Consider the following 12,807-nt stretch of genomic DNA (forward strand, 5'->3'; position numbering starts at 1 on the left):
ATAGCAAGCAGGATGAGCAGATCAAGTGAGGGTTTTTTGAGGATGGGAGAGACATTGGCATGTTATAGTTGTAGGCAACTATAAGCAATCAGTAAATCAGGTGAAATTGAAGAGAGTTGAAAGAATAAGAATACCAAAGGGGACAATTGACTGAGGAAGAATGTAATCACTTGTGCATGTAGAAAAGGGAAGAAGAACCATCTCTCCAAGTAAGATGAAGGAGGAGATAGTGATGGAGGATCTATGAGTGAAATGAGATGAGGAAGGAAAAAGAGAAAGCTCTTGAAATGGTCTTAGTTTTTTCTATGAAATAAGAGACAAGGATCTTGGGTAAGAAGTTGGGGATAGGTTGGGCAATGGGAGATTGGAAGAGTAAAAAGATTTGCATAAGATATTGTGGTGAGTGGGACAGAAAAGTGTAAAAAGTTTTTCTTGATGCAGTAAGGACACAACTGAGATTATGTAACTTTGTAGTCATAAAACCCAAAGTGATGTATGTAAGACGGCCTGCCAACCCCACCCCACCCCCAGCCTTGGACATTACACAGGGCACGGCTCAGGTAATCCAAGGGTAGCCTTGAAAGTAAGGGTGAACAAGGGAGTACTGGGAGGAAGGGGGTCCCACCCTAAGGAGCAACATGGCAGTTCCCAGGAGAGGTATTCCAGACCTAGAGGGGAATATCTTCATTAGGAAAGAAATGCACACAACATATTTATTTGTAGCTTCCTATAGAGAATCATGTATCTACTATAGGCTAGGATGTGATTACATATGAAGTAATAATTAAAAACAAGCGCCAAGATGATAAAAGGACTTGCAGTCTCTGTAATAAACAAAGTCTCACACCACCCTGGCTCTCACCCCTCATTGTACACAGTCTTCACCATTTCAGGTGGACAGGCAGTGCTGGTCACATAAGGCCTGTTTCACTCAGGAGTTAGGGCAGAGACCCCTAACAGGTTTTGTGATTTTTTTTTCAGCTTAGTTAAATGGCAGCAAATAATGGGCAATTTCAAGGTAAAGCCTTAGTGGGGCAAGATTGGTGATAGCATAAAGGGGCAAGGGACTCAAGAAGAGAACATGAAAATGGATAGCAATGGGAATTATAACTTTTGCCAAGAATGGTCCAAATGACATAATATTGGGCCAATTAGAACATACACCTGGGTTTAAAAGACTTTGTTGGCCCTCATTTGGGGGTCTTAGGTCATTGAAAGAGGCCTAATTAATAAATTGATCATGTTTCGACTATTATTTCTGTTTGCTTAATTTCCAAACATATACACACACTCACTCTCTGTCTCTCTCTTTCTCTTTCTATCTCTCTCTAAACCATCTAAACTATGCCCTATCCTTACCCTAAACCTTCTAAACCATACCCTATCCTATTCTCTCTCTCCTTATTTCTTTATAGATTTTGAAGAGTTCTATATTCATGGTATAAAAATACAAATATATATATATATATATATATATATATATAGATGTATGTATGTATGTATTGTTTCCTATTTAATCTATTCCCAATGTGAATGGGTTTTCAGAACTGTCATCCCTCTTCCTCCATCTAATACCTCTGTATATTTCTTCCTCTGTACCTCATTTGTATAGTATGATTACTATTTTTCCCTTTTTCGTACTTGTTTCTAGACTTTTTGCCTTTTAGAGTAAGGTTATATTGAGCTTTACTCCAGTCTTTCTTTTGAATTGTTCAATTACTGATATCAAAAACATATTGTTTACATATAAAACATAGACAGTTTGTCATTGTTAAGTCTCTTGAAATTAGTCTTTGATGTTGATTCTTATATGTTAAATTTTCTGTTAAGTTCAGGTTTAGTTGAGACAAAATCCTGAGAATCCTGAATTCATTAAATATCCTTTTTTTTTTTTCTGTTGAATATTATGGTTAGTTTTGCTGGATATGATATTTTTGGTTACAGGCCTAATATTTTTGATTGATGATATATAATATTCCAGGACCTGCATTCTTTTATTGTAGCTGCTAATATAACTTTTTCAATTGTAACTGTAGCTCCAGCATATTTGAATTGGTTTTTATTTGCTTCTTGTAAATTTTTCTCTTAGATGTGGATAGATTTAGTAATAATTTAGTAATAATGTTCCTATATGATTTCCTTGTGGATCTCTAAGGTAGTGATCAGTGGGTTTTTTCTATTTTGACTTTTCTCTCTTGTTCTATTACTTCAGGACAATTTTCTTTGTTTCTTCATTATTGTGTCAAGGTTCTTTCCAGTAGACCAGTTATTCTTATGTTTTCTCTTTTTTATCTGTTCTCCAGATATGTTGTTTTTCTCATAAGATGTTTCACATTCTGATCTATTTTTTTATTTTTATTTTGTTTTGTTATTTCTTGACCTCTTATAGCTTCATTGTCTTCCCTTTGTCAAATTATAATTTTCAGAGAATTATTTTCTTATTTAAGATTCTGTATCTCCTTTTCTAATTGTTTAAGTTTTTTTCATAATCTTGTTTTTCTTGGATGGGTTTTTTTTAAGTTTTTCCTCACTCAATAGATTTTTAAACTCTTTTTTGAATTCTTCTATAAATTCTTTCCAGGCAAGTAGTTATTTAATGTTACTTTTGAGGGTAGGAGAGGGTTTTTTTTACTTCAATGTCTTTCTCTGAAGATTAACCCTGGTCTTCCCTATTCCCATAATAAGTTTCTATGATTGGGTTCTTTCTCCTTTGTGTGCCCTTTTTTTTTTTTTAAATGAGAACTTCTTAGTGTAACCACCTCTAATCCTGGAGAAGGGGGGAGCCTCTAGCTTCACTTCAGCTCTCCCCTCCATCCTGGAATTCCAAACCAAAATCTCTACCCTCCTGCAAGTGCCTATAGTCAGCAGCAGCCCTGTCCTACTGCTTCTACACTGACCAGGTACACTGGTTTCTTCTCCAAGATCATGTCTCTACAGCACAACTGGACCTGGTATTCCTAATTAGCAGAGATTTCCTCATTTTTCCCTGACTCAGATCCCAGATTCCCCATCCTATACATAAGTGAAAGTTCTGGTAGTTAGGGCTGAGCTTACCTCTGAACCCAGCTAGCCCCAGGGCTCCCCTCTTGCTGTTTCTACAGAGCTAACCTGGAAGTGTTTGTACTTCACACCAGTTAAACACCTGTCCTAGGTTCTTTATTTGGGTCTTCTCAAGTTGTCCCAGGAGGACTCCCATTCTGCTCCAAGTCTTATTTGTTTTTTCACTGATCTATGTTCACCCTGAGGCAAAATTTTGTTTTGTTTGTGGGGAAATCTGGAAAGCTTGGAATTTTCTGACCTACCCTGCCCTTTTCTCAGAATCCTCTTGGGAATTATTTGATGAGATGGATATAGATGCAAAGAGAATATTTTTTAAAAGAAATATACACATAATAATAACTATTGCTGCTACTAAAGACCTGAGATATTCACCCATTCCCTTTCCACAAAGATACCTCTTCTAAATGGACTCTATCTTATAACTGGGTTAAGTACTAAAGGGAACCTGGACCTTAAAAATATCCTTACCTGAGAGTCTCAGCAAAAATTACTTAAAGCTTCATGTTTTTAGTTCAAGTTTAGGACCTTCCAAAAGTGGATAGTAGAAAGGCACTCCATGTAATAGTCCTGATACAATGGTCAGACTAAATCTAGATCATTGTGTTCATTTCTCAACTCCACAATAAGAACTTTGAGCTGGAGGATGTCCAGATGAGAGGAAACAAGAAAGTAAAAGGCCTTGAGACCATATTATATGAGGATCAATTAAATAAACTATGGATAATTAGACTGGAAAATAGTTTTGGTTTTTTCTTGACAAGGGAATTGAGACAGGAGGTTCAGCATATGATATCCCTCTTCAAGTATTTAAAAGACTGACATATGGAAAGGAGATTAGACTTGAAATGTGTGACCCCCAGGGAGCAAAAAGAAATGAATCAAACCGAATTTAGATTTGACATAAGGAATAACTTCTTAACTGAGCTATCTAAAAATAGATTGGACACTTTTGGGTAAGAGGAGTTGGGTGTGTTACTGTAGAGATTCTTTTGTAATGGGAAAATGACAAAAACCATGTGTTTCATAGAAACAAGTAAAATCTAATTTAGAAAAAAAAAAAGTTGTTTTTGTCATCTGGAATGAATTAATAGAAATTATGCCCTGCACATAGAAGATGTTAAATAAATGTTAGAATATGGGGGAAAGAGAGAGAATCAGAAAAATTTTCTTTCCAATGATGGTACTGACAGGAAAATTCTATTAAACTTTTACATATTAACTATTAACAATATTACACAAATGCTCAAAACTGAAAAAAAAAAAGCACTCCATCAAATTTCTTTTATAAAACAAATATAAATCTAATATCTAAATCAGGGAAAGGTAAAACATGGGAGAACTACAGACCAATATCATTAATGAATATTAACTTAAAATCTTGTCAAACAGATTAGAGCACTGCTGGATCAAAGGGTATGCACAGTTTGATAACTTTTTGAGCATAGTTCCAAACTACTCTCCAGGATGGTTGGATTCGTTCACAACTCCACCAACAATGCATCAATGTCCCAGTTTTCCCGCATCCCCTCCAACAATCATCATTATTTTTTCCTGTCATCTTAGCCAATCTGACAGGTGTGTAATGGTATCTTAGAGTTGTCTTAATTTGCATTTCTCTGATTAATAATGACTTGGAGCATCTTTTCATTTGACTAGAAATAGTTTCAATTTCTTCGTCTGAGAATTGTCTGTTCATATCCTTTGACCATTTTTCAATTGGAGAATGGCTTGATTTTTTATAAATTATTGTTAATTCTCTATATATTTTGGAAATGAGGCCTTTATCAGAACCTTTGACTGTAAAAATATTTTCCCAATTTATTGCTTCCCTTCTAATCTTGTCTGCATTAGTTTTGTTTGTACAAAACCTTTTCAGTTTAGTATAATCTGATTCAGTATTACTGGTCTCCTTGATGTTTTTCAAATACACCATACTCTCTTCTAACTCCTGACATTGTCACCAGCTATTTCCCATGTATGCCCCCTTCTCCATCTTTTTGACTTCCTTCAAGACTCAAGTAAATCTGCCTATTTGAGAAGCCTTTTGTGGTTCCCCTTAATGTCTTTCTTTAGAGATTCTCTTCAATTTGTCCTATGTATATAGTTTGTATATAATTGTTTTTATATTTTCTGCACAAATAGACTGTGAACTTCTTGAAAAAAGGGACTGTTTTTTCATTTAACACAGTACCTGACGAATGCTTGTTTGAATTTTGTCTTCTTATTCAATGTCACTTTTTAAAAAAATGAAATGTTTATTCCATTCACATTTAAAGTTGAGTTGAATTTTAAATTTTGTTCCATTTATGTCTCTAGTGTTTTTTTCTTAAACTAAAGGTTTTTTTGTCTCCCTTTCTCTTTGAAGTCAGTTTTTTGTCTTTATAATATTTTTTGCTTATAGAATTCTACTTCAAGGCAGTGATAACCCAACAGGTTCTCTTCTAACCTTTTATTTAACTATAGAATTCTTTCCCTTTTCTCTCTCTCAGGTAAATGGTTAATTCAAAATTTCCCCTCTGCCACCTCTGCAGTTTCTTTGTTAGTTTTTTTTAATCTCTGACTTTTTCTAGCAATTTTTAAAAAACCTTTTTTTCAAATTAATTCTTTTTTCTTTCTATTCTGATTTCATGGCCTGTATACTTATTTATTTCTTCCTTGTGTTCCTCTTAGAATGAAAAGATGAAAAATCATGTTTAATTATCCTCATCTAGTCAATTTGTTATTGCCTTTTTAGATCTCATCTCCTTGTCTTTTATTCTCCTATTGTGCCTCATTCTTAGAAGTACCAATTCACAAGGGAGATAATGATGGAAATATTGGTAGAAATGTTCCTATGTCCCAATTCTACTCCCTGCCTTCCCTAAGATGACTTTTCTCTTTGCCACAACTCTTTATGTATATCTGTTTCTGTCTCTCTGTCTCTTCCTCTCTCTCTCTTCCCTTCCCTCCTTCCAGAGGGAGGCTCTGTTTGCCTCCTTCCCTCTCTCTCTGTCTCTTTTTTTCTTTCTCTCTTCCTCTTCCTCCCTACCCCCCCCCCTATTTCTCTCCCTATCCCCTTCCAGCCTTCTAGATATCAGTTGTCTCCAAGAGCTGATTTCCTCTCTCGAGGCAAGATATTGCCTCCATGAGCTAGCTGACTTGACTTCCCTTAAGGAAGACATGAAGATACAACACACTTATAGGATGGGGTCTCCCTCTGCACCAACTCATTGCAAAGTAAACCCATTGTAGAGTCCCAATTGCCATTACAAAGTTATCTCCTCCCTTGGAATTACATTTTATTGGGGGGCCTTCTCCACTCAGTGAATCAAGATCTCCCACTTTCTTTTCTCAATTTTAATTCATCTCTTTGTCAACTCACCTAGTCTCCTAAAAACTCTAATTCTTCCCCTCATAATACAAATATGTGAATTATATTCCCTTAATTGTTTATTTCTCTCCATCTTCTCTCCCCTTATGCATCTTTTCATTCTGTAATTTAATTTCATAAAATATGCTGATTCATCTGGGGGAAAGGATTTTTCATGATTTAGTCAATGTTATTTTAAGCCTGCTCTTCTGTTACTTTTTTTCTATAATTTGTGGTACATCAACTCATCAGTGTCTTTTTGTAGATATTTTTAAATTAATAAGTGCCTTTATTTTTCTATTTTTTTTTTTAGTCTAGAGATGGAGTAATTTCATTGTTTTTTTCCTTGATAGTTGTATATTTACTTTTCTTATGTTTGTATTGGTTGAGGTTTTTGCAAGCTAAATAATCTAATCTACTTGCTTTTTTTTATCTGAGAAATACTTCAAATACATTTCTTTTTACTGTGTTTATTTTCATAGTGTAGGCTCAAGTTTGAAGAGTATGTCATTATGAGTTGAATATTGATCTCCCCTGCTTTTCAGAGTAGTGGTGGGAACAGAATAGTATTGTGTTATTTGGTCAAAATATTCCCACTATATTTAGTTTCCACTATATTTAAGTTCTTTCTAATCACTTGCAGAGCTTATCATTGGAATTGTTGAATTAACCACTATGTGCCTTAGAGTTTGAAGTAGAGGGTTTTTTCTTCCTGGTGCTGATCAATGGATTCTTTTGATTGGTACTTTATTCTCCGTATGCAAAACTATAGGGGCAGTTTTCTTGTATGTTTCATATATGATGGTATTAAGAATTTTTTCATTTATCATGGCCTATGATCCTTAAACTGTTTTTAATGTACTATTTTGAGATCATATGTGCTTTTAAATATTACTTTTTATCTATTGATGAAGATTTTTTTGGATTCAGGGTTTTAAAAAATTATTATTTTGCTAATTATTTTGGCTTTGCAGGCTAAAAAAATTCTTCTCATGTGTTCCCTTCTCTCAAAGACTCTGAATTCTCCTAAGTATAATGAAATATCTTGCTGTGATTTCATGCTTTCCTTAAGAATGTTTTCATCAGACTTTGGTTTAATTTCTTTGCATTGTAACATGTGTGTATGTAAATACAAATCTGTAATTTTGTAATATACATGCTTATATAAATTTGTCGATAATAATATATAACTTGTAATTTGGGGGTATATTTTGTTATTCATTTTTTCTTCTAATTTTATCATTTTTGTTGATTAATCTGTTTGTGATCTAAATTTTTAATTAAATTTTCTTCCTCTTGAGATCAAATCCAGCACATTTGAACTCAGATCCTCCTGACTTCAGGGCTGGTGTTCTACCCACTATACCATAACCTAGCTGCCCTCCTCTTGAGATCTTTTGTGGCTTTAGCCTATTTTTATTATATTCCTATTTCTCAATTTCTTATCCCTCTCTCTTTCATTTATCTGCTTATATTATTCAAAATCTTTGAGTTATCTTCTTCTTCCTTATTTGGTAGTTTCAGTCTTTTTTCCTTTTGATTTTCCCCTATTCACTTTCTGATTCTATCTCCTCTGATAAGTTTCCTTGGGGATCTCAAAGCAGCCTCCCACTCTGAGTAATTGATGGTTCAAAAGTTTAGTTCTCTGTTCCAAGTGTCTTGGGCCTGGCTAAATGTTGTGCTCTTTCCCTTCGGCTTAGTGGAGTGCTGCACTGCACTAGCCTCTGTTCCCTCAATCCCCAGCATAACCACCCTGGCGAACTGTCCCAATCCCGGGCTAACAAACTGGTGCGATAGGGTTGTCTTCCTCAGCCCTGAGCTTTGTAGGGACTCCCAGCAGGTTTTTGCTGCTAAAGGGCTGCCATCTACCATACTGGCTGTTTGAAAAAGCAAACTTCTCCAGCCTAGATTGGAGCATCCACAGCATTAGAAGGGGTGGGGTACTGAGACATATTGTGTTGCAAGCCTTTACCTGTGTCAGATCTTTAGGTCTATTAGTAGTAGCATGAGAAGTGGAAGAAGAGTGCCTCAGTTCATGGTTGCTTTTTTAAATAACTTTTTCAATTGTGGGTTTCATACACTATGGAGACAGCAAAAGTTGCTTTATCATTGGCATTTTTAGAGGGTTTGAGAGGTCAATTCTGGCTTCACTTATTTCTTGATTGTTTGATTTTTTCCCCCTATTTATATATGTAGCCTTTTTTTTCTGACTTGGGACTATGTACTTGCTACTCCCTCCCAAACTGGATAGTTCCTTCATAATTTTCCTCTGAAGCCACTGACATTAGCCACTGACATAGATTGAGTGGCTAGGAAAACCTGGTTTCTGAATCGGTCTCTTGGTTGCCCACCAAGGTTTTAGTTTTTCCCCATCTTCTCAGTGTGAGAGTTGACTGTGCCCTGTTAAAACGCTGACAGGTCCCAAGTGGATAGCAGAGGTTTTGCTGTTTTTATTCTAGAACTGTCCAACTACTGTGCTGACCCAGTATTTTGTGGTATATCCAATTAACAGCAGTGGCTCCAAACCTCTTGGAGAATCATTGATATTAGAACTGTCCTGTCATGGTGCCAGCCCCATCTCCTATTATTACTGTTATATGGGATGCAAGGGCACTGTTTTTAGGACTCTTACAAGGCCTCGGGTGTATGCAAACTTACCTGGTCCTATTTCCTAAATACAGTAGCTTATTGTAGTTTGTTGTATTTTCTACTGTTCTAAGAAGTCATAGCCAAGTTCCCACTGATCTCTTCTTCCACCAGCTTATTTCCTCAGAATGTTCTGAGGTTTTCAAAATTTTCTAGTAATAATCCCTGTGATGAGGACAATATAGCCTCGTCCAGAAGAGCATCTGCATTCCCTGGGAAAGACTCTCTTCCCATACATTATGCACCTTTTGGATGCAAAACCTCTCTTCCCATACATTATGCACCTTTTGGATGCAAAAACTACATTCCCTGGGAAAGACTCTTTTCCCACGCCCTATCTCAAGTATGTTCCTTTCGGATGCAAAACCCAAATTGTTTTGTTTCTGTATATAAGTAAGCCCTGAGAAAATGTCTCTGCAATTCTTTGACATTGCCCACTAAGAGAACATCTTGGTGCCTCTCTTTAATAAAGTGCCTTTTCTTATCACAGCCTTTTGTGTAGCAACCTGCCTTAACTTGGTGTTTTGGAGAACTAGGAGACCTACTCATATTCCTGCCACGATCCATACCTCATCACTTGGCTGGTTGCTATTTAGCTGTACATTTCTAGAACATTGTTAAGAGTGTTTGTGTGAGAGTGAGGCTCCTTTAGACCTTTCCTATGTTGCCATCTTAGCTGAGAGATTACCATCTTTTTCCATAGCAACACTAGCAAAAAATAGTTCTGTGCTAATTTTACTAATGACAAAGTTGGATACATGTGAAAAGCATCTTACTTGGGACTCAAATATTTAAAAATTTTTCATGTATTTTTCTAACCATAATTTGAATCAACCAACATAAAAGTTCAGTGATTTTTATAAAATATATTGTAGCTGCTCAATTAACATGGTGCTTCTGGAGAAGGAAACTTACAAGTGATCAAAGATTTTCAAAAATATAAAAAGCAAGTCCTTTTGCAGTGTGTATCTTATAGTATAACATGTCTGAGCATTCTGTCAAGCTTTTTAGAAGGATTAGTGGAACTAATATTTATTATTCCCTTCCTACTTCTTAAATAATAAATTATTTTACCACCCTCTGCCATCCCCCTCCGCAACCCTCAAAAAATCCTTGTCCTTCTGGGATAGAGATAACATTTATTAAGTATGGATTTTCCAAATGACTATTCTAGGAAAAGTGACAACTGGGCTAGGTAATTAAAGAACACATGGAAATAGAACCAAAAAACCTTTAAAATTTCAAAAAGGGGTTTGATCAGCATCTTCAATACAGACTACTATAAACTTGCATATGTCTTCATTATTTGCTGTAATCAAAAAACAAAACACCTCTTCTCCCCCAAAATCCCTTGGTGGTTATTCAACCCTCAAGAAATGCGTCTTGTTTAGAAAACAAGCCTAGGCTGTATCTCCAATGGCATCTAATTTGTTGCTGAGTTTCTACTTGAAGCTGTTCCAGCTTGCTAGGACCTGCCAACTTACACTTCATTGGCATAACTTTTGAAAATCGAGTGTTACTACTTTTGTGTTATAAGGCAATTAGAGTAAGGTTCTAATGGACAAAGCATTAGATCATGAAAGGTAAAACAAATAAAACGTATCTGGATAACTTCTGAAACAAAAGATCCAGAATTGAAGACAAAATTACATTTTTTATATTTCATTTGAAAGAATTTTCTTCTGTCCCCCACATAACAAGAATTATGTATTTTGAATATTGTGTGCCATTTATCTTTGGAGGACTTAAATAGTTGGTAGACAGTTAATTGACCATCAGAAGAACTATATATTAGTACTGCTAATGTTTATACGAAAAAAGTTTCTCAGATCTTAATTTCCCATTTAATATTTTTAGTAATCTATAAAATAAAATGTTTTATTCAACTGAATAAAAACTGAAGACAAAACTGATATTTGATGTTTTCAAGTTCTTTACATGTTATTCTCATTTGAGGTTTACAAGTCTTTATTATTCCCATTTTATAGATGAGAGGAGACTGAAGTTCTAAGAAGTTAGCATGATGGTCTAGCTATTCAGTGTTCCAGATTAAATTATGAGTTACTGAAAATGACTGGCATAAAATACTCAGATGTGAACTCCTTGAGGATAGGCCCTGTCCTTTTACCCCTTGAAGCCCATGCATTTAGTACAGTGCCAGGCACCCATTTAATACATGCGTAATAAATGTTTATTGATTGATACTTACTGCAAAATGCATAGCATCAGGTGGAAATCACCTCTGCTCTGAGGGCCATTCACCTCTGATCTGAAGTAGCAGCCCTATTCAGCATAGCAGTTTCCTACACTCTACAAATTTGCTGTGGGCCTCATTAATCAAAGGGACAAGTAGAACATTGCCCCAGTGCTAAGCTGGTTCATAACCTCATTCAAAGGAAAGGCTTTTATGTATCAGAGAAAAAGCAGGATGGAAAAATACTAGCAGTGGCCTCATGCCTTATCTCCTGAGATAGTCTCATACAAAGTACTTGGAGAGGCAGGGGGGCGGGGAACAAGAAATGAGAGATGACTTTTCTGGGAGACATGGGCTGCAGAAGTCAAGATAAGTTAATTTTTGGCACAAAGAAATTTAAGTAGACAAGCAAAACTGAAGGCCTGAGAGTAAATGACTATCAAGCAAGTAGTCAAAGATATTTAATAATGCAGCTGCTGTCCCTCACAGGTGAACAATTGCTAATTGTCAAGGGTAGATTTCAACTAGGGAATCTTTAGATTCTATACCTTAATTCCTTCTAAAAAACATCAATTCCTCAGTTCCAATTGATTTGTAATGAACAGAGCCACCTACACCCAGAAAAAGAACTCTGGGAAACGAGTATGGACCACAACATAACATTTCTACTCTTTCTGTTATTGTTTGTTTGCATTTTTGTTTTTTCTTCTCGTTATTTTTACCCTCTTTCTAAATCCAATCTTTCTTGTGCAACAAGATAATTGTATGAATATGTATACATATTTTGTATTTAACAATATTTTAACATATTTAACATGAATGGGACTACTTGCCATCTAGGGAAGGGGGGGTGGAAAGTTGAAACAGAAGTTTTTCAAGGGTCAGTGTTGAAAAATTATCCATGAATATGTTTTGTATATAAAAAGCTAATTAAAGAAAAAATCAATTCCAACCCATACCCCCATTAAAATGTTTAATCCACAATTTATTCCTAATCCACATCTGTTTAAAAGATCACTAATGAGGTGCCAAGGACATGTGTTTGGTCCTGCACTGTTTGACACTTTAACAATGATTTGGATGGCGTGCTTTTTAAAATGTTAAGATGGATGTGAATTTGAAATAGCAAGTATGTTAGGCAACAGAACCATGATTTGAAAAGATCAGAAGGTAAGCATCCTGGGCAAAAATTCAAGGAGAATTCAAGAACTTTGAATTTTGTCTTGTAAACTTTTATACTTGGACAAATCATTTAACCTCTTTGGGCCTTTTAAAATATGTGAAATGAGGGTCCTTAGAGAGAAGTTCCAACAACTTGTCTTATTTTGGTGCATTCTCACTAATTTTTCTTCTAAGATGGTAATTATGGCAGATTCTCAGGGTGCAATTTAATGGGGAAAAGGCAAAATCTTACACTTGAATTCAAAAAGTCTATTTCATAAATACAAAGGGGCAACATAACAAACAAAAGGAGCCAGGTAGTATAGTAGATAGAGTGCCAGGCCTGGAGTCTGGCCTCTTCCTTAGTTCAAATCTAGCATCACACATTTATTAGCTG

Source organism: Sarcophilus harrisii, chromosome 2 (genome assembly GCF_902635505.1).
Source record: "Sarcophilus harrisii chromosome 2, mSarHar1.11, whole genome shotgun sequence".
Taxonomy (NCBI): domain Eukaryota; kingdom Metazoa; phylum Chordata; class Mammalia; order Dasyuromorphia; family Dasyuridae; genus Sarcophilus; species Sarcophilus harrisii.